Here is a 22,150-nt window from a genome sequence, read left to right on the forward strand (position 1 = left end):
ATCTTGCAATTGCTTTCTCTCTTCTTGAAGTAGCCAATTCTGTTCCTCTTCTTCATCTTGTTTCCATGCTACTTCTTCCTATTATTTTCTCCACCTTTATTCTTCTTGTCTCTACTTCTCTTCTCGTTCCTTCTGTTCTTGTTCTTCCTTCTTCTTTAATTATTCCCACTTCCTCTACTTCCTCTTTCTTTATACTGCTATGGTCACGTTCAAGATGATGGGATCTGCTTTAAATTTGTGGCTCTGTTCTGCTGCTAGACTATGCATAACCTTTCTCTTGCTATTTTCATGCACTGGGTTGTCCCTTTTTGCTGGTTCTACTTCTGGAGTGGCTTCTTTCTGAGGAGTAATATTTGATGTACCTAAAAATCTAACTAGTTCATGGGGATTAGCTGCATTGTAACAATTCTTTATCCTTTCCTCAGGTCTAGAATAAGTCTCGCTCGACCAAGTAAAATGTATCTTTGCACAATGTTGCTTGCAAACACTCTGAGGATCATACGGGTTATAGTCCATGCAATCGAATGAAAACTTCTCTATCTTTTTTCCTTTGGTATTAACAATCTTTAGATTCTTGATCTTTTACAATCCAATTTGCAAAGGAAGAGTGGGACAAGGTGCTTTCTTCTTCCTCTACAAGACTCTTGACAAACTTGTGGAAAGATGATAAGTTACTTCCTGCATCACCAATTTTTCGGTGGCATACCTTGGTAGCATATGTGGAGACTTTTGAACACCAGAAACTCTGAGGTAAGTGCCGTTCGGTGAGAAAAACCAATCAACCAATTATGACACTGCTTCCATCGCCTCATGGGACAGGCAAGGTGGGTCTTCCTCAAATATCATCTTGTATAATGGGATGAGGAAGTCATCAATCAACTTCTCCATGACTCCTTTATGTCTGCACTCTAAAAGCTTCTTGCAGTAAATGTGCATAGGAGGTTCCCTTGGTGACCAATTCCAACTTGTGCTAAGAAATGCGTTATGAGCACATATCACATCCCACAAGTAAGAAGACATGTAGAACTTATCTTGCTTACCCTTGGGAGGGTTCTTGGCATTACTCACATGGATATTCAACTATTGAGCCAATAAGTACAACCATTTGATTGCTTTTCCTTCATTCATAACTTGATGCAGCAAGAATGGCCAGCCTTCAAGAAAGGTCTCAATACTCTTTTGACCATAGATCCGACAACATAGAACTATCAAGTACTGAATTTCTGCCCTGAGAGATTTGGTCTTATAGGTGTTGATGGGTGTTTGGTGGAATTTGGATGGATATTTCACCCAAATTTTGATGACATATTTCGTGCTCAAATAACTTATGACTGCATAAAAGTGGGAATCCATGTTGACTTTCGAAAGTGGAAAATGATACATAGGCTGAAAATCATGTGCCATAAAAGAGGCAAGCCTTTGTCCACCGACACTATTGAGAATCATGGTATTTGCATCTGTGTTTTATAGGATCCAATTGACAATGTTTGTGTAAGGAAAGGCTGGATACCTGCATGCAATCTTGTGTAATCCTGTCTTTTGGACACTGATGTAAACCTGTCTATCCTCAAGATCTACTTTATAACTATTTGCTGTGAAAACATCTTTCACTATGTGATATGTAATTTATGAATCTTTCTCAATGAATAGTTGAGTGTCTAAAAGAAATAGCATAGTCACAAGAATACTCTCAACTATTTCACCTGTGCTTCGCTCTTTGGTGTCTTTGGAGGTGAGTCTCTTTGGTGCCATGATGATAACAAATGATGGAGAGCGATAACCTCAAAAGTTGCAGTACCTCTTTGACAATATGCACTCATGGAAAACACAAATTATCTCAAGAAAAACAGTCTATTCAACAATATCAAGACAGCAAATCACACATTAAGAGGAAATATTGCGCAGTTCCTAGGCTAAAGGTGAGAGGTTGGGCTCTTAAACTTTTCATTATGTAGTCTCAGTAGACAATGTGGTAACTAGAGGCTTGAGACTGCATAATTCATAGTCCCAGCTGGGTAGAATGAGGGAAGAAAATGTGCATTAGACCGTCCCAGTGGCTAGGGATGAGGACTCAGGCTTGTGACTATGGAATGTGAAGTTGTGTAAGACAGTGATTGTGCATTGCACAATATTAGAGGCCAAGCTCAAATCTTGTCTCTTAAAGATGTGAATTGCATAGTTGGGGAAGGCAATTGCTGGCCATGATTGAAAAAATATTCCCGAGAAGCGGAGTAAACAATGGCAGATTTGAGTGCTAGGGTATAAAGGAATGTAGATCTAGCTAAGGGGAAGATAGGTCAGTTAAAATTAAATTCCATAAACATGTAATGAAAGAGGAAAAATGAACATGCGAAAAATGACCAACAATGGCAATTGTTGATGGGAAAAAAACAAGAATTCAATATGACACTTGGAAAATGTGAACAATGGATCGAACCAACACTTGTACAAACTAATATAAGTTGAAACGATTGCTACTATGAAAATAAACAAGAAAAACAGCACTCACAAAAGCAAAAGCGATAAAGCGACATAAAAAACATCAAAATTAACACATGAAAAACTTACTCGGAAAAGCACTGCAAACTTGGCCAAAAGTTCCTTGATCTCCTTAGGAAGGCTAGATCTCCAAGATTAAGTGTGAAAATGATTTCTAGGGCCATCTATTAAATAGATCTAGGTGGGTTAGGGTTTATGACACACATGCCTAAATCAAGGAAAAAGCACCACTTACCTAAAATTCATAATTAAATCCTTAGTGGACATAACCAAACATTAATTGGGAAACTTCTATTTTTTAGGAATACTAACTCTGATTTTTCCTAGGAACTTCCCATTCACACTGACAAAATTGATTGCTCAATTCCTAGGCTCAAGGTCTTGTGCAATTCTTTGCCTCAGTGAATTGCACAGTTTCTGATGGGAAGGGAAGATTTTGTGCAGTTTCTGAGCTCAAGGTTGACCTGATTTCCATTATTTGCATAGTTCATATCCTCAAGGCTAGCCTACCTTCCATTATTACATAGTTCAAATCCTTAAGGCTCAATGCAATTTCTAAAGATAGTGGATTGTGCAGTTCCAAGAGGGAAGACCGACAATTGTTCAAGGTCAAGGAAGGAGATGACTTGTGTTAGAAAAGTTTCAGATCAGGGTCAAAACAAGATATTGCAAGCACTGCATGGAAGGATAAGTCTTCAACATTAAAATGAATACTTGATGATAATGAATGATGAGACCATGTGGACAGAAGGGAGGCTCCAAAATCGAAGCATAGGAAAATTTTTGGAGTGGGATTGTAACAGCTACAACAATTGGAGACACATTGTTAGAACTCCAACTCTTTGTACGAGTCTCAACTCTTGTAAACTAGGTCTAATTCTTCAGGAAGTATTGTTCATTTAATTTATCACCATAGATTCTTTACTTAGCTTGAGTTACAGATAAAGTCCCTACCATTCTCTTCATTGATGACACACCAACAAAGACAAGTCAAACTTAGTTATTTCGTTTGGGGATGAGGAGTATATAGATACACAAGTGGAAAAGGATTATCAGAGTCTGGGTTTTCATCTTTGGTGTTGCTCTGCTTCAAATAGGCCTGGACTAATAGGCCTGGACAGTACCCTAATGGAGTCACTTTAAGAACACAAATATTTCTCTGTTGTCATCGAGCCTGGACAATATCCTAGCGGAGTTATTTGCTTCACCTCCCTACACAGGAAGCCTTTCTCTTCTTTCATCCTTTATTTATTTATTTTATTTCATTCATAGAATTGTGCATTGACACTTATTGATTTCATGGGGTGGAAGAGGGATCCCGACTTATTGAGATAATAAGAGGTTGTCCCTTCAGAGAAGGATATTTATACACCTATGAAATATAATTCACTTGTTAAAGTTTCCTCCCCTCCTTACTCTACTCGACTTAGTTGACAAGGGAAAACCAACCAATCATAAAAACCAATTAGAGTAGGTGGTATTAGTTATAGATTCAAGCATCACAATTCCACTAAGGATTTCTTTAAGAAAGAACATATTTTCCATCAGGGTATCATCGAATAAAAGGTTTAAGGCCCATGCGAAGAGAAGAAATAAATAGAAATCCAAGCATTGACAATCGCAAAATATCCTCTTAAACTTCACCATTCTTGCTTTGTAAGCCAAACACGGTCTCATGTGAAACTTTATTAGAAATGAAAGGATATAAAGAAAGTGGAATAAAGCAAAGAAACAACAAGACAACTAAAACAAAGTAATCCTACACCTAAACTAACCAAAGCTAGGCAAGGCTTACGTAAAATGAAACTTCCATTGTAATCACCGAATCATTACCTGACCTATGTGGGTGAGGGAATCAACAACAAGAAAGATTATGAAGAATAACAACTAACAAGAAAAATAAAAAACGAAATGGTGCAACATCAAAGAATGAAAACACAAGAAGAAAAATATAACAAGAAAGTGTATGCTAAACATTCTCCTGATGCATTATGGTGTTTACACACATCGCAACATAGTGTCATGCTAGAGCATTCTTCCAAAATTTCAAACTTGGAAAACATGAAGAAAATGGAAAAAAATTGTTTTGCAAACAGGCTTTCCAGGTATGATTCCTCCAATGGTTGAACGCTCAGATCATGAAAAACAAGTGAATGATATGAAGATTGTGAGATAGATTGATTTTCAATTTTTGCGATCAATGGATGAGGATTATTTTGAGACAAAGTACTATTCCAATCATGCTTGGGACTAGCATCAAGACTGCGAGAACCTGACATAACCATTAGTGCAGGCTGAAGTGCCTTGACAACTTACGGTAGTTCCAAGACAGTGCAAGGTAGATCATTGAAACCCGGTGTCTTAGAATAACCAATAGTAAAAAATACAGAGTCGTACATAGAAGTGTCAATGAATAAACCACGACAATCTTGATTAGAAATTCCATCGTCTGAGAGAAAGGAAGCCTGATGACTTGATGAGTCATAAATAGGAGGAGATTGAAAGCAAGAAATTTCAATCCCCATTACTTCGGAATGGTTGGATGATAGATGAGAGAGATCACAAAGAAGATTTTTTCTCACCTATTCAAATGTAAAACTGACACTTCATAAGTCCTGAGTGTGATTAGGATTAACATTTTCAAAAATTGATTCTTTGAAAGATACAACAGGTATGATAGAACCATGGAAGATGTTAGGATAATGAAGGAGAGGTGAGAAAGGAGAAACATCAACTTTCATTGCAGATTCTTGTTCAGAAACAGGGTCTCACACATAGTCATTATGGATGACATCACAAATTTCTCGACAAACACTAAATCCATCCTGAATTTGACCCTCATGGGAACTAGAAGAAGCGATTATGACAAGTGGATGTAACAACTCATGATCAAGAGGATCAAAGGAACCAACAAATAGGGGTCGAGGAGAAAGAACATCACTAGTAAAATTAGATTTGTCATCAAAACTTGCGTTTAATTTTTGAATTTGGGGGTAGGAGAATACGGTGGTATATTAACAAATGGAATTTCAATTCTCCCACCTCAACCTACGTACATGGAGATGTTTAATGAGGAGAAGATGAAGAGTCACTTGGAACAACAACTTCCTCCGTCAAAAATTTAAGAGCTCCATAACTAGTATATGTTGGGAGACTTTTGAAGCATTCATATTCTTCTCGATTCATTGAAATATGAAGAAGAAATTCAAACTTTCCTTTCATGAAATTTCAATCAATATCATCCTCAGAAAATTCATAATAGAAATCAATAAAACGATTTTGAAAATATTCAAGAGACTCATCAAGTGCTTTTCTAAGATGCATGATTTTCTTATAAATAGATTTATAATCATACACGTCAAAGGTATGATAGAGCTCCTTTACAAGATGTTCGAAAGAATGAATATAAGTGGTTGGAAATGTGTAACACCATTTTTTAATGTGCGCTTCAAATGTAAGTATGAACAAACTACAAGAAGTATCTTCACAATGAATTTCGTGATAAGTGCAGAATTCAGGAAAGTGAGTGGTGTGTTCAAGAATGGTTGTTCGACCCTCACCATCAAACTTTAGATTGGACAAGTCTTGAATTATTCTTGAGGGCACTTTTATATTTGCAATTCTGAAAAAACAAGCCAGGGTCAAGATATGGGAAGAAACCATGACGGATAAAAAGGTTCAAATAGACTTCATGGGCTTAGCTTGTCATCTGACCCTCCTTGTAGCACCAAAATTGTTGATGTTGTTGGATCTACCAAAATTCAGGAGGTCTCCCCGATATGAAGTCCTAATTAGATGTCACACCATTTGGAGTAGGAGCCCCATTCGAAATATGGCCCGGTTTCTGAAATAGTGGGTTTTAGTGGTATGCCTTGGGATAAAGAATAGAATGATGTACTCATGACTTTGGTGAAACAAGTGTGTAACTCTATGAAGCGTCAAGTGAAATTCATGAGAGGTTCTATCAAGACAAGAGGGTAATAAGTGTGCCCCTTAGAAACTTGTAATAATACGCAACTTGGAAGGAATACACGAGCATAAAGGAATCATAAGTTATCTTGCAAAATGGTTCACAAGATAGACATTATTGAAATACATAACAACGCACATTTAAAAAGATTCATACTAATGCAAACCAAATAGTTCATAAGCTTTTGTGTAAATGAAATAACATATATTGCAAACATAAGAAAAATAATCCTACTATATTTACAACATAAGCATGAAAACCTACTGAATCTGAACTTTTATTAAAGTGAAAGTCCCAAACATACATATAAAATTTACAAACCACTAGTCCCAATAGTGTAACATGAAGCCAACACCTTCTCCTCCAGACAAATATAATCTCTCTATGCTAAGGAGAAGCCAAGGCTCTCAACAAATCTCAAGCTTTATATCCTAAACCAAAATCTAGGCCAAAAGCCCTTTACATGAATAATGAGGGTCTATTTATAACCAATGAGATGACTATTTATATCCCTTTGTGAATCTTTGACTTCCCTCATGACCTTTTGAATTATTTACATAATGACTCTTCATATTATAAAATTGACACTTGGACTTCCACTTACAAAAATGTTTTAAATACAATATTACATATACCAATATAGGACAAAATTGGGTAGAGTCCACTAGACAAGCCTAATAAGACAAACAACATGTCAAGCTTGAGTTTTGGGAAACTCTAGCTCAACCATGTCTACTTGTATCTTTCTAGTTACATAGTGATTCCAAGCTTTATACTGTGCGATGACTTCCCCAAACTTTGCGATGGGATCAAGTTGGAAGTGACTATAGTCTCCATTGCATCTGGGCACACTATCTTGGAGCTAGTCTGAGTTTCCTTCTTCAACAGGAGCAACATGATGTTGATCTTGATAGGACCACTAATGTACTTCTGCATATCATTCCTGTTAACCTATAAATCTTCCTTGGTAGCGATCTTCCTAAGTGGTCCAAGTATTCTTCAACCTCCCGTCTCACCTTGTTCTTGCCTTTGGCTTTGGTGAGTGAGACAACTGAAAGGATCTTGTGTGACTTCACCATGAAATCTACGCTCTAATATAACCGTGCATAAGAGGCTTGAACATTGGCAATGAATGAGATGATCTGTTTGTTTCTCACGATAAGCATCTAAACCTCTGCTTTCTCTAACTCAACCTATTGCCTTGTCTTCTTCACCAAGTCGAGAGGTGCACCTATGTACTGCATTTTCCACTCAGGCACTACAAAAATGGATGTATGAACAACCTTGAGAGCTTTAGCATGATCATTCTTCTGCATATCGTGCAAGCGGATAATTTTTCTGTGCATGGTGAAAATCTCCTCATAGAGGTTCCTCATGGTTTCTCCCAATGCCAATACTTCACCAAGTATGCCTGCCCTGAGTTCTTCTAAATACACCTGTGCGAGACCTACTTTCTGGACCTCTTCCTGGAGCTATTCAATTTGTTTCCTTGCAGCCTCTATATTATTTTCCATATTTCTATTCTCGGCCATCAGATACTCTATATTTGACTTGGGGGCTCCTACGAATTCCAAATTGGCTATGGTAATGGCTTTTGGATTCTTGCTAGTGTCCATTATGATCACCTTTTCTTTGATAAAAGAAGGATGAATGAGATCGTTCGAGAATTTTTTCTCCCTTTCTATGATATTCTTGTGTAGCTCATCATGGGTCAAGCTATATATATCCATCATTGGACCTTCATTAAGAGGAGAATTTTCCTTTTCCTCACTTGGAGCTTGCTCTGCTGTCGGAGGAGGGGGAGACTGAGTAGTGATATGTTGCGTGCACAACATGAGATCAACATCTTGGTTTTGTTACTCTACTTCTACTTCCATGTCTTGGATTAATATCATATCTTCAATTTCCTGAGCATGTTCCTTATGCTGCAACTACTTGCTCTCTTCTTTAAGTAGTCAGTTTTGTTCCTCTTCTTCGACTTGCTTACAAGCTGCTTATTCCTCTTCTTTTCTTTGCCTTTCTTCTTCTTGTGTTTGCCTCTGTTCTCATTCCTTTTGTTCTTGTTATTAATTTTTCTTTAATTCTTCCTCCTTCTTCCTCTACTTCCTCTTTCCTTTTGCGGCTATGGTTGCTTTCAAGATGATGAGATCTACTTTAAATTTGCGACTCTGCTCTTCTGCTAGACTATGCACAACTTTTCTCTTGCCCTTTTTGCGCACTGGGTTGTGCCTTTCTATTGGTTATGCTTCTTGAGTGGCTTATTTCTTATGAGTAACCTGTGATGTAGTTGCTAAGCTGATTGGTTCGCGGGGCTTAGCTGAAGTGTAACAATTCTTTATCCTTTCCTCCTCAGGTCTAGAATAAGTCTCGCTCGACCAAGTAAAATGTATCTTTACACAATGTTGCTTGCAAACACTCTTAGGATCATACGGGTTATATTCCATATGACTGAATGCAAAATTCTATATCACTTTCCTTTAGTCTCAGCAGCCTTTAGAATCTTGATCTCGTACAATCCAATTTGGAAAGGAAGAGTGGGCGAAGGTTCTTTTTTCTTCCTCTACAAGAGTCCTGAAAACCCTATGGAAATATGATAAGATACTCCCTGCATGACCAATTTATTGGTGGCATACCTCAGTAGTAGATGTGGAGACTTCTGACTCCCATACACATTGAGGTAAGTGCCATCAAGTGAGGCAAACCAATCATCCAATTTTTACATTGCTTCCATCACCTCACGGGACATGCAAGGTGGGTCTTCCTCGAATATCATGTTGTACAATGGGATGAGGAAGTGGTCAGTCAGATTCTCCCTGAATCCTTTGTGGTTGCACTTTGAAAGCAACTTGTAGTAAATGTGCACAATAGGTTCCCTTGGTGACCAAGTCCAACTCATGCTAGGAAAAGAGTTCTGAGCACATATTTCATCCAACAAGTAAGCAAACATCTAGAACCCGACTTTCTTACCCTTGGGAGGGTTGTTGGAATTAGTCACATGGATATCCAACTATTGAGTCAACAAGTCTGACTAGTTGAATTCTTTTCCTTCATTCACTACCTGATGTAGCAAGAATGCCCAACCTTTGAGAAAGGTCTCAATACTCTTTTGGCCGTAGATCCAACAAAATAGAACTATCAAGTACTGGAATGATTTTCTAAGAGATTTGGTCTTATAAGTGTTGTTGGAATTTGGATGGTTCTTTCACCTAACTTTTGATGACATATTTTGTGCTCAAGTAACTGGTGACTGCATAAAAGTTGGAATCCATGTAGACTTCTGGTAGTGATAAATGGTACATAAGATGGAAATAATGTTCCATAAAAGTGGCAAGCCTTTTTCCATTGGCACTGCTGAGAATCATGGTCTTTGTGTGTGACAGGATCTATTTGACAATGTATGCATAAGGAAAGGCTGGATACCTGTATGCAATATTGTGTAATCCTAACTTTTGAACATTGATATAAACCTGTTTGTCCTCAAGATCTGCTTTGTAACTGTTTGTTGTGAAAACATCTTTCACTGTGTGTCATGTAATGCCTGAATATTTCTCAATGAATAGTTGAGTGTCTGAAAGAACTAGCATAGTGGCAAGAACACTCTCAACTATTTTACTGGTGCTGTTCCCTGTGGTGTATTTGATGGAAAATATATTTTGTGCCATGATGATAATCACTGATGGAGAGAGATAACCTCAAAAGCTACAATACCTGTTTGACAAGATGCATTCATGGAAAACAAAAATTAGCTCAAGCAAAACAATCTATTAAGCAAGGTCAAGGTAGAAACTCACGCACTGAGAGGAAAGATTGTGAAATTCCTAGGCTGAAGGTGAGAGGCTGGGCTCTTGAACTGCGCATTGTACAATCTCAATAGATGAGGTGGAAACTAGAGGCTTGAGACTACACAATGGGCAATCCCAGCTAGGCAGATTGAGGGAAGGAACTACACATTGCGCAATCCTAGTGGCCAGGGCTAAGGGCTAAGGCTTGTGACTGTTTAATGTGAAGTTGGGAAAGCTAGTGATTTCATATTGTGTACTGTCAGAGGCCAAGCTCGAAGCTTGTATCTTGAAGATACAAATTGCACAATTAGGGAAGGAAACTGTTGGCCATGATTGGGCAGATTTGTGCTTGAAGGGGAGAAAAGAGTTACGGATCAGAGTGTTGGGGCAGGAAGGAATGTAGATCTGGCTAAGGGGAAGATAAATAAGTTAAAATTAAGTTCCAGAAACAAATATGTAAGAAGAAAAATGAACATGCAAAAAATGACCTAGCAACGACAACTGCTGGTGGGAAAAAAGAAACAAATCAATGCGACACTTAGAAAATGTTAATGACAGACCAAAACAACACTTTTACAAGCTAATATAATTTAAAACTCCAGCTACTATGAAAAGAAATAGGAAGAATAACACTCATATAAGAAAAAACGACAGAAGAAGTGACACATGCAAAACTTACCCTGAAAAGCGCCGCAAAATTAGCCAAAAGTTCCTTGATCTCCTTAGGAAGGCTAGAGCTCCAAGATCAGGTGTGAAAATGAGCTCTAGGGGCATCTATTAAATAGATCTAGGTGGGTTAGGTTTTATGATGCACATGCCTAAAATAAAAGAAAAAAACCACTTGCATAAAATTCATAATTAGAAAATTAGTGGACTTAACTAGACATTAACTAGGAAAATCTTATCTTTTAGGAATGCCAACTCTATTTTTTCTAGGAAAATTCTCATTCATGCTAGATAAAGGGATTTCATAATTCCTAGGGTCAAGGGCTTATTCAATTCCTTGCCGCAATGAATTACAAAGTTTCTTAGGGGAAGGAAAGCTTTTGCACAATTTCTGAGCTCAAGGCTGACCTACCTTCCATGATTACACAATTCAGATCCTCAAGGTTGGTCTTCCTTCCATGATTTCATAGTTTATATCCTCAAGGCTCAATGCAATTTACAGAGATATTGGATTTCATAGTTCCAAGAGGGAAGACCGACAATGATGCAAGGTCAACGCAGGAGATGGCTTGTGTTAGAAAAGTTTTAGGGTAAAAAAAAGACATCACAAACACTGCATGGAAGGATAAGTATTCAAAATTGGCATGAATAATTGACAACAGCAAATGATGAGCTCCCGTGGACAGAAGGGAGGCTCCAAAATTGAAACATAGCCAAAGTTTGGGGGGGGGGGGGGGGTTGTAGCAGCTACAACATAATGCGATTATTGTAATATTTAAAATCCGTTATTTATCGAAAAACTGACATATATTGTATAAAAATATTCATATAAATTAAAATTTTATTAGTGCATCTGTATATGATGTTTGGATTAATTTTTTATATTATCAGATTTCACATCTCTTCATTATAACATTTAATTAGTGGTGTAACATTTCACATTGACGTTGGATAACACAATAGAATAAATTAAAATGTATTTTATTATATATCAATAAGAGGCTCTTTGTCATACAAAATTGGATTATTATTTTTAACCCCTTATATTTCATTTGGGTCACTATGTCCATTACATTCCAAATGTCTGATTTTCACGGACAAATATTTCAAAAAATACAACAAGTTACAATTATATCCAAATAGATCTTCAGTGTTCACTAGAACAGCTGTAAGTGCTCGAGCTACTTCCATGACTTGGGTTTTTTGGAGGAATGTTTTGTTGATTGCGTAGATTGTTTTCGTCATCTTGATCTTTTTCCATTTGCAAACATAAAAATAAAGTGTAATGTGTGTATCTACATTAGTGAGAATAATGAAAATTGAAATAAATAATATACATCAACGTAAACTGAATAATAGTGTACCATAGCAAGAAGTGACTCATAAATTGTGCACATGGTTTCAAAACCAAGTCTCATGCCTTGTTGCAACAAGTCTTTTGCTGGTGTAGTTTCATACTTTGTTTCCTACATGTTTTAAACACCATTATAAATCATAGATTTAATATAAAGGATTATTTTGTTCTATTAATTATAAACTCAGAGAAGTAAAACAATGTAGATACTAACAAATTCCATAATTAATTTTTGATATGCCAACATATACTCACAACCCATATTTAACCCAATCTCAATCAATTCTTTCGATGGCTCTTCTTTGTATGTTAGCACATATTTGAAGACATTCAAGGATGGTTGCCATAAAACAACTTAAAATATACAAAAATGAAACCTTGAGTTGTTATAAGGAAATATTAAGAGTTACTCACAAAATTTGAAATCAACCTTGTTCTTCTTTGTCATCCTATTCTATGTGTTGAATGAGTTCCATTTTGTTTTCTTTTCTGCAAGAAAATACTTGAAAATTGATATTTAATGCAAATTTAGTTTTTTTATATGTACAAAGTCAATTATGGTTACATACATTTGAATCATGTTGTTGTTGAGATGACTCCTCCTGTGATGTAATTATGTCCATTTCTTTGACCATCTCCTTGTACACATTTTTGGACATTTCTACTGGAATTTTTCTCATGTTTCTCTTTGATCATTTGAGATTTTCATAATATTCCTGAAAAAAGTAATAAACTATTTCTGCATTGATATATGAAAACTAATTATAACTAAATTGATATTAATAAGTGAATGGCTTGTAGTAATATATACATATAATACTAGAAAAATCATTTTAAATAGGAGTATTACCTTTTGAGTGATTCTTTTTTGTTGTTGTATGCTTTTGTTATTGCAAGTGTGACATGTCTCATTGACCATTACTTTGGAAACACTTCTTGTAGTTTAGATATAATTTGGTTCTTAGAATCATTGGATTGATTTTTGTATTGTAAGTGGAAAGTACGTTTATATGTCCATTCCACTAGATCCCTCATAGTTTTCTAAGCACCCCCCCACTTTCATTAACTTCCAACACCACTCTAGATGACCTAGGGACCAATTCATTGTCATTTACATGTTCTATAAAATTTCTTTTCTTAGAACGACATTGATCTTTTCCTTTGTTGTTGCTCGCTATTGAACATTAAATATATATGGATTAATAGATTGTTTGAGACATGTTATCTAATATTCTTAAGTATATTATTAATAAAAATTCAAAAAAAAAGAAAGAAAACTCATACTGAATAGTATTTTTTCATTCACCTTATTCATCCTTCTGTAATTTTTTTTTTCAATATTTTATGATCTTCTACACTTACATTAGAAATAACCTTATCGACCTTCATCATTTTGTGGCTCTGCATGACTCACACAAACCAATACATGTTAGTTAAAATTACATATAGTTCAAACATATTAATTTTGTAAATAATTTACAAAGAACTTATCTTCTCTTCTTTTTTCGATGTATTATCATTGTATCGATCAATATTTTTGTTACTTAACACATTTTCAAACATTTTTTTTATCAATATACAACTTGTATCATTCAATACAGAAGCAATTAAATATATTTTATAAATAAATCAAATAATTTTAAGCCAAAAAGAGCTATGGTAACTAGTGCGTTTATTTAGATTATCCCACCTGTGTGTTTATCCCATTAAACACATTGAGCGTTTAATTGTTCGACACCATCAAAGAAAATTATTTTTTAATATAGTTTTAAATTATTATGGTGTAATTTATAACGCTAACCACATTGAAATGATTTAACAATGCTATTTGGAAGAGGAGTGTCGGTACATTATATTACACCGGGAGCAATGATGAACATAATTGACAAAGGTGACAATGTTGTAATATATCGGTGCATTGTATTATGCAAGGCACACAATGCATTATATTACATAGGGTGCTCTACGGAACATGTAATTGTTTTTTATAAAAATGGATAGGGACGACATGGTTTGGATCTAATTCAATAAGTGATTCCCCTAGTTTACATGTCAAACAACCTATATATAGCAAGTACACAAACCCATTAAAGAAAAAATTCCTAAAATTAAAAACCCTCATTGTGAAATGGTAGAGGAAGTTAAGCCCTAAGATGAAATTTTGAAGGAAGAAGAAATAGTTTAAGGTAAGTATTGAATTTATTTTTTATTTTTATGAGTTTTAATTAAATTTAAATAGGAATATAGATCATAAAATTTTTTACTAGTAAAATCCATAGTAAATTTTTTACTATACAAGGCTTTTAATTTTTACTATTTTTTTTCTTGAATTTTGAATAAATCTAACAGAAATTCTAAAAATTTTAATAGTAAAATTAAATTTTTTTGCTATACAAGATTTTGAGTGAATCACCATACCTTCCAAATTATGATATTTCTGCAATTTCAAAATATTTTATTACTCCAAAGTGTTCCCAATATGTCTCTCTTGCAAATGGTCTATCTTTTAATCAAACACTAACAAAAATTGTAATTTTTTTATTAGTAAAATAAACAATAATTATAAAACTTTTACTATGCAGGGTTTTTAGTGAATCACCATACCTTTTAGCTTCTGATCTTCTAAATAGTTTTGCTTCTCCAAAGTATTCTGCTGTTGCATAGTGCTCCTGGTATGTTTTTCTTGCAAATCACTCCCCTTAAATTTTGGGAAAAATAATGAAATAATGAATAATTTTTTACTATTTAAAAAATACTATGAAATTACATTTCGAAAAATCAATTGCCGCACGTTTTTGAATTAAAAAGAAAAGAAAAAAATCGTGTTTTTTTTTTCAATTTATCCGAACATTAATGCGTTCAATAGTCAAGCGCATCGGTGTGTTTATAAGAAAATCACACTGACATTTCCGGAGCACCAAAAGTTTTCAATCCACCGACATGATACAATTTTTATTTTTTATTTTTAAAATCCCAAAACAATGTGATTATTATTTTTAATGCAACAGTGCAGTTTGTATTTAAAAGCACCGGTTTTGTAATTGGTATAAGAGCACCGAGATAGTTGAATTTGTTTTTATTTTCTAAAATCCACAAACAAGTGTGTATCGATTTTTTCTTCTTTGAAACACATCATTGTGTTTTTATAAAAGAGCACCAATATGTGTTGGCACAAAAGAGTCATCAGGGGAGAAGACCCTGGGTTCAAGCGCGGAGAGCCAACAATGGATCGTTGTAGTCTAGGACAGCGCCGACATTTTCACCTTACCCAAGGGGTAAAGAGTCTCACCGATGCATGCCGCAGCCATAAATAAGAAGGATTTGTCATGGAATTAAGGATGCATCAACCGATAATATATAAACAACATCACATACATAATCGAGATAACTTCATACCATACACTACTAAGAAACTACTACATGCATGAATCTTATAGGATATTTAAAATTTTAAATGGGTCACCACATCATAAACAACCATACACATCATGCTAAGAAACCAGTCTGGACTTTACTTCATATTAATTCAACAGTAGACTATTACATGACATATCAGCATTCGCCACAGATGATTACAAGGAATACCCATTTACAGACTCACAGGCTCGTTCTTTAACTCAGGGTCCTGCTCGGCCATGTCCCTGCATTCTGGTTCTGTCCTGCCACAACCAACTATCCCATATGCAATGCCAACAACAACAACCAACCAATTTTCCTTACAAGACTTTTCCTTTTGTATTTCCCCTACTTCCTGGACTGTCAGTTCCCACTCGGTTGTCACTCCTGCTTCCTGTCCGCTCAGATGCCTCTATCTTCTACTGACACTTTGTCGCAACCCCTCTGCAACTACCTGTTCTTGCTTTTCTGTCTAGCTATCCTCCCCACAACCTAACCGTTGATGCCGCCACCTGTTTCCTCCTCATCCTTTGGCAAGCTAAAATAATAAAAATCTTTTCAAAATCAAAACGAAGGCCCCAATAGGACCGGCCACAATTCTTTGACTCATCTGCTAGTCAATTCATTTTGATCTCAGCTGGCCCTGCTGGTATCTTCATGGGTGCTCCAGTTGGTGGTTGCATTATTGGTTGTGCTAATTCTGCTAACTGATGGGCTGGTGCTTCCTTTTTTCAGCCAACCCTTGTAGGGTGGCATCTACTCCCATTGCACTTTACTCATTCTGAGGCTTCCCCATTCCAAACGAAGGCTCCAACTTCGGAACAACTACCATGGTTCGCTGCCTGAACTCTCTGTACTTCTAAAGGGCGGCTTCCCATCCGGTGAGGATTTTGTCAGCTCATTGAGTAAAGTCCTCTGCCATATTAGACATTAACTCAGTTGGTCGTTGACTTTGCATATTGTCCCATTGTTCTCTACTTGTTTTGCAAACCTCCTTTAGAGTCAGAACCTATAGACGTACCGGTGGGCGCAGGTCTCTAATCACCTTCTTAGTTTTTTCTGACTCTTCCTTGATCTGATCGACCTGTGCCTGGATTGCGTCGATCTGTTCATTAATATGTTGTAGGTGGAATGAATCTATATAGTCCCTGGTGCTGGCGAACAATGCTTGTATCTGCTCTCTCATGGGGTATACCAGATGATTTTTCAACGCCAAGATTCCTGGCCAGTCGTGGACTCTGTTAATCAGGGCATAGCCATCCACGAGTGCTTCTCTCTTTGCTTCTACTTTGCTGATTTTGCCTTCGAATATCCTCACATATATCTCAACTGGGTCCGGTAGCACTGATCTTCTCGTCTCTGGTTTCTTTTTCATATCAGCATTGGTGTCTACTAGATTCGAGAATGCTTCTTGGATATGGTCGCAACAGCTCACCATTGTGCAGGCTGTGATATCCGCTGGGGCTTTCATGTCTGCGCCAATGATCGTTGGCCATAACGATCAAAATCTCTGTGTAACTTGGTCAATCTGAACTTGTAAATTTGTGTTTTCCTGTCTCAAGTGATCTTGCTCTTTTGTCACCTCCTGCAGTTGTTGTCTCTGCTGCTCGTACTCTTTGCCCAGATCATCGTGGATATTTTCGGCCCTATGTGCTTCTTTTTGTATGAATGCAAATAGTTGTGCTGACGACCAATGCTGTAGTGTGTCGGCTTGCATTGTGCTGGGCTTTGGAAAATGTTGTTGTATGGGTAGGCTGCTGGCTATGAATTTTTTGGAGTGGGAGGTGGGTGAATGAATGGGTTGTGACTGCAGAGTGAACTGGGGAATAGGGGAACAATGTTAGGGTTCGGGACCACTAGGAAATTTATAGGAAAATGTGGCTAGTTGGAGTTGGCAGACTAGTTCTCAGATTTTTAACGATCGAATTGCGAATGACTCTTTTCTTCTTCAGCTTAGGGACTGTTGGCTGGGATGGAGTGTGAGCGATTCCCCTGGGAAGTTTCATAGCCAATGGAGTTGTAATGATGGGAAAAAACATAATGGAACCTTGAAATTGCAAGGGCTGGTTACTCTCACCTGATTGGCCTTTGAAACTTGCAATTGTTTGCCTCAGCGCGAACATTTTCTCCTCCATATGCAACACCATTGGTTGGAGGTCATATTCGGCTGGTCTCTTTCTGCTGCTTTCCGCTACATCTCCCTCTTGCCCTTGTGGCTTTAAGGCCCCGAACAGATATTTGTACTTTCCATCAGTAATATTGCAGGCCACCCTCGGCCATGATCCTAGCTCAGTATGTAGTGCTGCTTCAGTTAGAACGAATTTATGTGGCCTCATCTTGGATGTTTCTGCATGGACGCACCATGGTCTAAGGTAGGTGTGCCCATGTGAGGCTCCGAACCAAAATTCTCCAAAAAACTCATCTAGTAGAGTTTTGAGTATCCTCTGCATTGACCTTACTGCAATTAGTATCGTTTCCTACTAGTCTCTGAAAGCCATTTCATTTACCTCCTTTGTGCTCAGATCCCCCGACGCTCTCCATGGTTCATATCGGAGTGCTAACGGTTGTGCTTCGATGATAGGCATCATTTCCCTCTCTCTTGGTGGCCTCCATTTACACATGGCCAGATTCATTAGAATGTACCCAAATAGAAAATTGGTACTCCGCCTATAAACATCTTTGCATGCTTCAAAAAGTTTGTAGAGAGCAAAAGCAGACCAGTTGAGTACCTCCCTGTTGCAACAATGCTTTGCAATCAAAATTGCGTCCAGTGTTCGTTCATTTCTTGAGAAGTGTCTCATGGTTTGTCGTACTATGATGTAGTAGGAAAACCTGATGTCAAATTTGTTTATCATGTCAATCTTTGCTCCTTTTCCACTTTGTTCAGTTCCATATTTCGCAGAGTAGTTATCTCACCCTGCTCCTTGGCACTGTTATCACCTTCCTGTAACGATGTGGTTACTGCGTTCCCTCTGGTTGAAATCCCTGTTAGATGATGAATATCATCTATGTGAATGGGGTATTCTTTGTCAAGCCATAGGGATCCCCCATGCATTCTGTTGGCCAGTAGTTTAGTACATTGCATGGTAGCGAACTAAGTGCCGAAAACTAGTAAAATTCTCAAATGGATTGATGTCGACCTCTGCAATCCCCTGAATTCCTCCATGACTTTGGAGGCCTTGGTTCTGTCTCCCTTTTTGGACGTCTTCTGTGTAGAGCTCTCTCTTCAGACTTGGGAATTGAAAGATATCCATAAGGTCATTGTTGATTAAAATCGACTTATCATATTTCCCATACAGATTATTGACTAGCTCAATTCGTTCGTCTAACTTATCTTGTGGAACTAAGATAATTCCCTTCTCCATCTCCCTGCATCTCTGGTAAACAATTGTCACCTGAGATTTCACACTCTTGCATTTCTGCAGTTTTTCTTCTGAGCGGGCCTGTATTTCTTCTGTTATTGGCAATTGAAACTCTGTAGTTTCCTTCATTATCTTGCAAGTTAAGTAGCCGAGCTTAACACAACGTTTCTTGACTGGACTTTAGCAACTAATTACTCCGACAACTTTCCCCATGTGTTCTAGCCATGCTTTGCCACTGTCGACTGATCTAGACTTGACATTCGTGACATGCATTGGGGAAGGAAAGGGTGGGCCGCCTGGCGTATTAATTTTTCTGTGATGGGGTTATTTATTAACTAAACTTTTTCCTAACGGGAAAATATTTTACGGCTCCTACATGATAGTTGTATTATTGGTTACTTATTATGGAAATGACTACTGGTACGGTGGAAAGGATGGATACAACGTGTGACCATAAACACTAAAAAAGTGTCTGACTATGTGTAACTTGTAGGTGGTGAAAGCATATGTCACTGCTAACTCTACTTCCCCCCCCCCCCCGACCACAAATGGGTTGTGGTGTGATGATGCTATTGCCACAACCTTATTAACGCTTTTTGCTTATTTCTATGAAAAGGATATAAAAAGCATGACTGCAACTAAGTGCTTACATGACTAACTAACTCTTATTACCCCTACCTACTTGCGGGATCGTTTCTGAGACCCCCTTTATTTTGAATTTGTGTTTGATGACTTGTGGAAGGGATTTAGGCGTGCACCATTTACCCATCCTTGCAGCATGATTCCGTCCAGTTGCGCCAATATTACTGCTCCAGAATCTCTGATTTCTGCAACTATGAATGGGCCCAGCCAGTGCATCTGCAGTTTTCCTGGGAATTTCTGGAACTTGCTGTCGTATAGTAATACATGATCCCCAACTTCAAATGTCTTCTTCTTGATATGTCTGTCATGCCAAGATTTTTGCCTTCTCTGCTCCATTGACTGGTGAAACTTGGCCAAGAACCAGGATTTGTCAAGTTCCATTAGTTGACTTAGTCTTTCTCTCAATGCCACATTGTCTACCATTCTCGTTGCTTTAGATATGAACATGCTTAGTATTATGAAATCTGCTAGCACCACTCCTTCCTTTCCGTATACTAGCTAAAACGATGTTTGTTTATGAAGTCTCTTCACCGTTGTTCTGTATGCCCATAGAGTTGCTGGTATTCTCTCATCCCAGTCATCCCTTTTGGTTGATATAATCTTTGTTAGACCTTTCTCCAAGATTTTGTTGAATGCTTCAATATTCCTGTTGGCCTGTGGATGATATGGACTACTTTTATTATGTTGAATCATGAAATTCTTTAGAAGAGCCTCAATAGTTCATTTATAAAATAAATTTCTTGGTCACTTGTGAGACTCTTTGGGCATCCAAATATCGAGATTATTTTCTCGAAAATTAACCTTGTGGAAGTGTCAGTTGTATAGTCTCTGACGGGTGCTTCTTCTGCCCATCTAGTGAGGAATTCAGTAGCGGTTATTATGTATCTTACGTGTGAATGCCTTGCTGGTGGTGTAATGGGTCCAATGAAATCTATTGTCCATTTCTCGAAGATTTGCACTGTGTGAACGGATTTAAAGGCAGTTCATCCCATCAAGAAGGCTTCCCAACCCTCTGACAGACATCGCAGCTCTTAGCATATTCTTTAGAATCTTTGCAAAGGGTTGGCCACCATAGTCCTACCTCGAGTATCTTCCTTGCGGTGGATTTTCCTCCCACATGGCCTCCCGCAACTCCCACGTGACACTCCCATAACACATCTTCTCTTTCATGCAGAAGCATGCATCGCCTTAGTACTTGTTTTAGGCACATCTTCTAGAGGTGTCCTATAATTAGTTGGTAATATGCAGCCCTTACTATTAAGTGCTGCCTCTGTGTTGCTATATACTGTTCTTGGCATTTCCCTTTTGTCAATAGTGTAGCGATCTCTTCTAGGTGATCCGGGGCTACCTCTATTCTGAACAAGTCAGCATCGGGAAACTGATCATCCAATGCTCCTTCGTTCTCTCCAGTCTCTAGTTGTGACAAATGATCTGGCCCCATATTCAATCTGCCTAGTTTTATGACCACCTCGAAAGTGAATTCCTGGAATAGTAATAACCATCAGCATATCCTACCCTCTAGTATTGGTTTGTTTACTAAGTAATTCAATGCGGAATGGTCTGTGAAAAACTTGAATGGCGCCCCCCATAAGTAATGTTTGAAATTTTGCAGAGAATAAACCATGGCCAATGCCTCCCTCTCGGTTGGCATATAATTCCTTTCTGTAGTTGACAACTTTATGTTGGTGTAATACATCGGGTGATCCATATTTCTTTCACCTGGTTGTGCTAAGGCTACTCCTAGTGCTATCCCTGACGCATCAATATGCACATGAAACATTTTGTTCTAATCTGGATAGACAAGGATCGAGGCGCTTACCAGTTTTTCTTTCAATTTATTCAATGTTTATTGGCAGTCCTCAGTCCAAACGAACACTTCCGCCCTTTTCAGTAATTTCTCCATTGTGGTTGTGATTGATGCATAATTCCTGATGAAGTGCTGGTAACACTCGTATGGCCTAGGGTGGACCTCAGTTGCTTCACGTTGTGCACTGGCTCCATGTTGACAATTGATGCAACCTTCGCTGGGTCGATGCATACTCCATCTTTGCAGATGATGTGGCCTAACAATTTTCCAAACGGGACTGCGAAAATGCACTTCTTAAGGTTTAAGGAAATTTTCAATTGTCGGCACCTTTCAAACATGACCGTTAGTAAGCTTGTGTGTTTCTTCAGAAGGCTATATATTGTCCATTCATCCATGTACACCTCTAGAAACCTGTGAATGTAGTCTCGGAATGCAGCTATGACAATCCTCAAGAAGACCTCTGGTGCATTCTTCAACTCGAATGGAATTATGTTGTAGGAATATGACCCCCATTCGGTAGTGAATGTTGTCTTCCTTGACTATTCGAACCTGATGCTAGCCTGAGAATCCATCTGTAAATGAATATGCTTCATTACCCACTATGTTGTCCAGGACTTCATCAATGAAAGGTGTCGGGAATGGATCATGCACACATGCATTGTTGAGACTTCG

This window comes from Pinus tabuliformis, chromosome X (genome assembly GCF_031772625.1).
Source record: "Pinus tabuliformis cultivar Carrire ecotype Pingquan chromosome X, CPIR1, whole genome shotgun sequence".
Lineage (NCBI taxonomy): Eukaryota > Viridiplantae > Streptophyta > Pinopsida > Pinales > Pinaceae > Pinus > Pinus tabuliformis.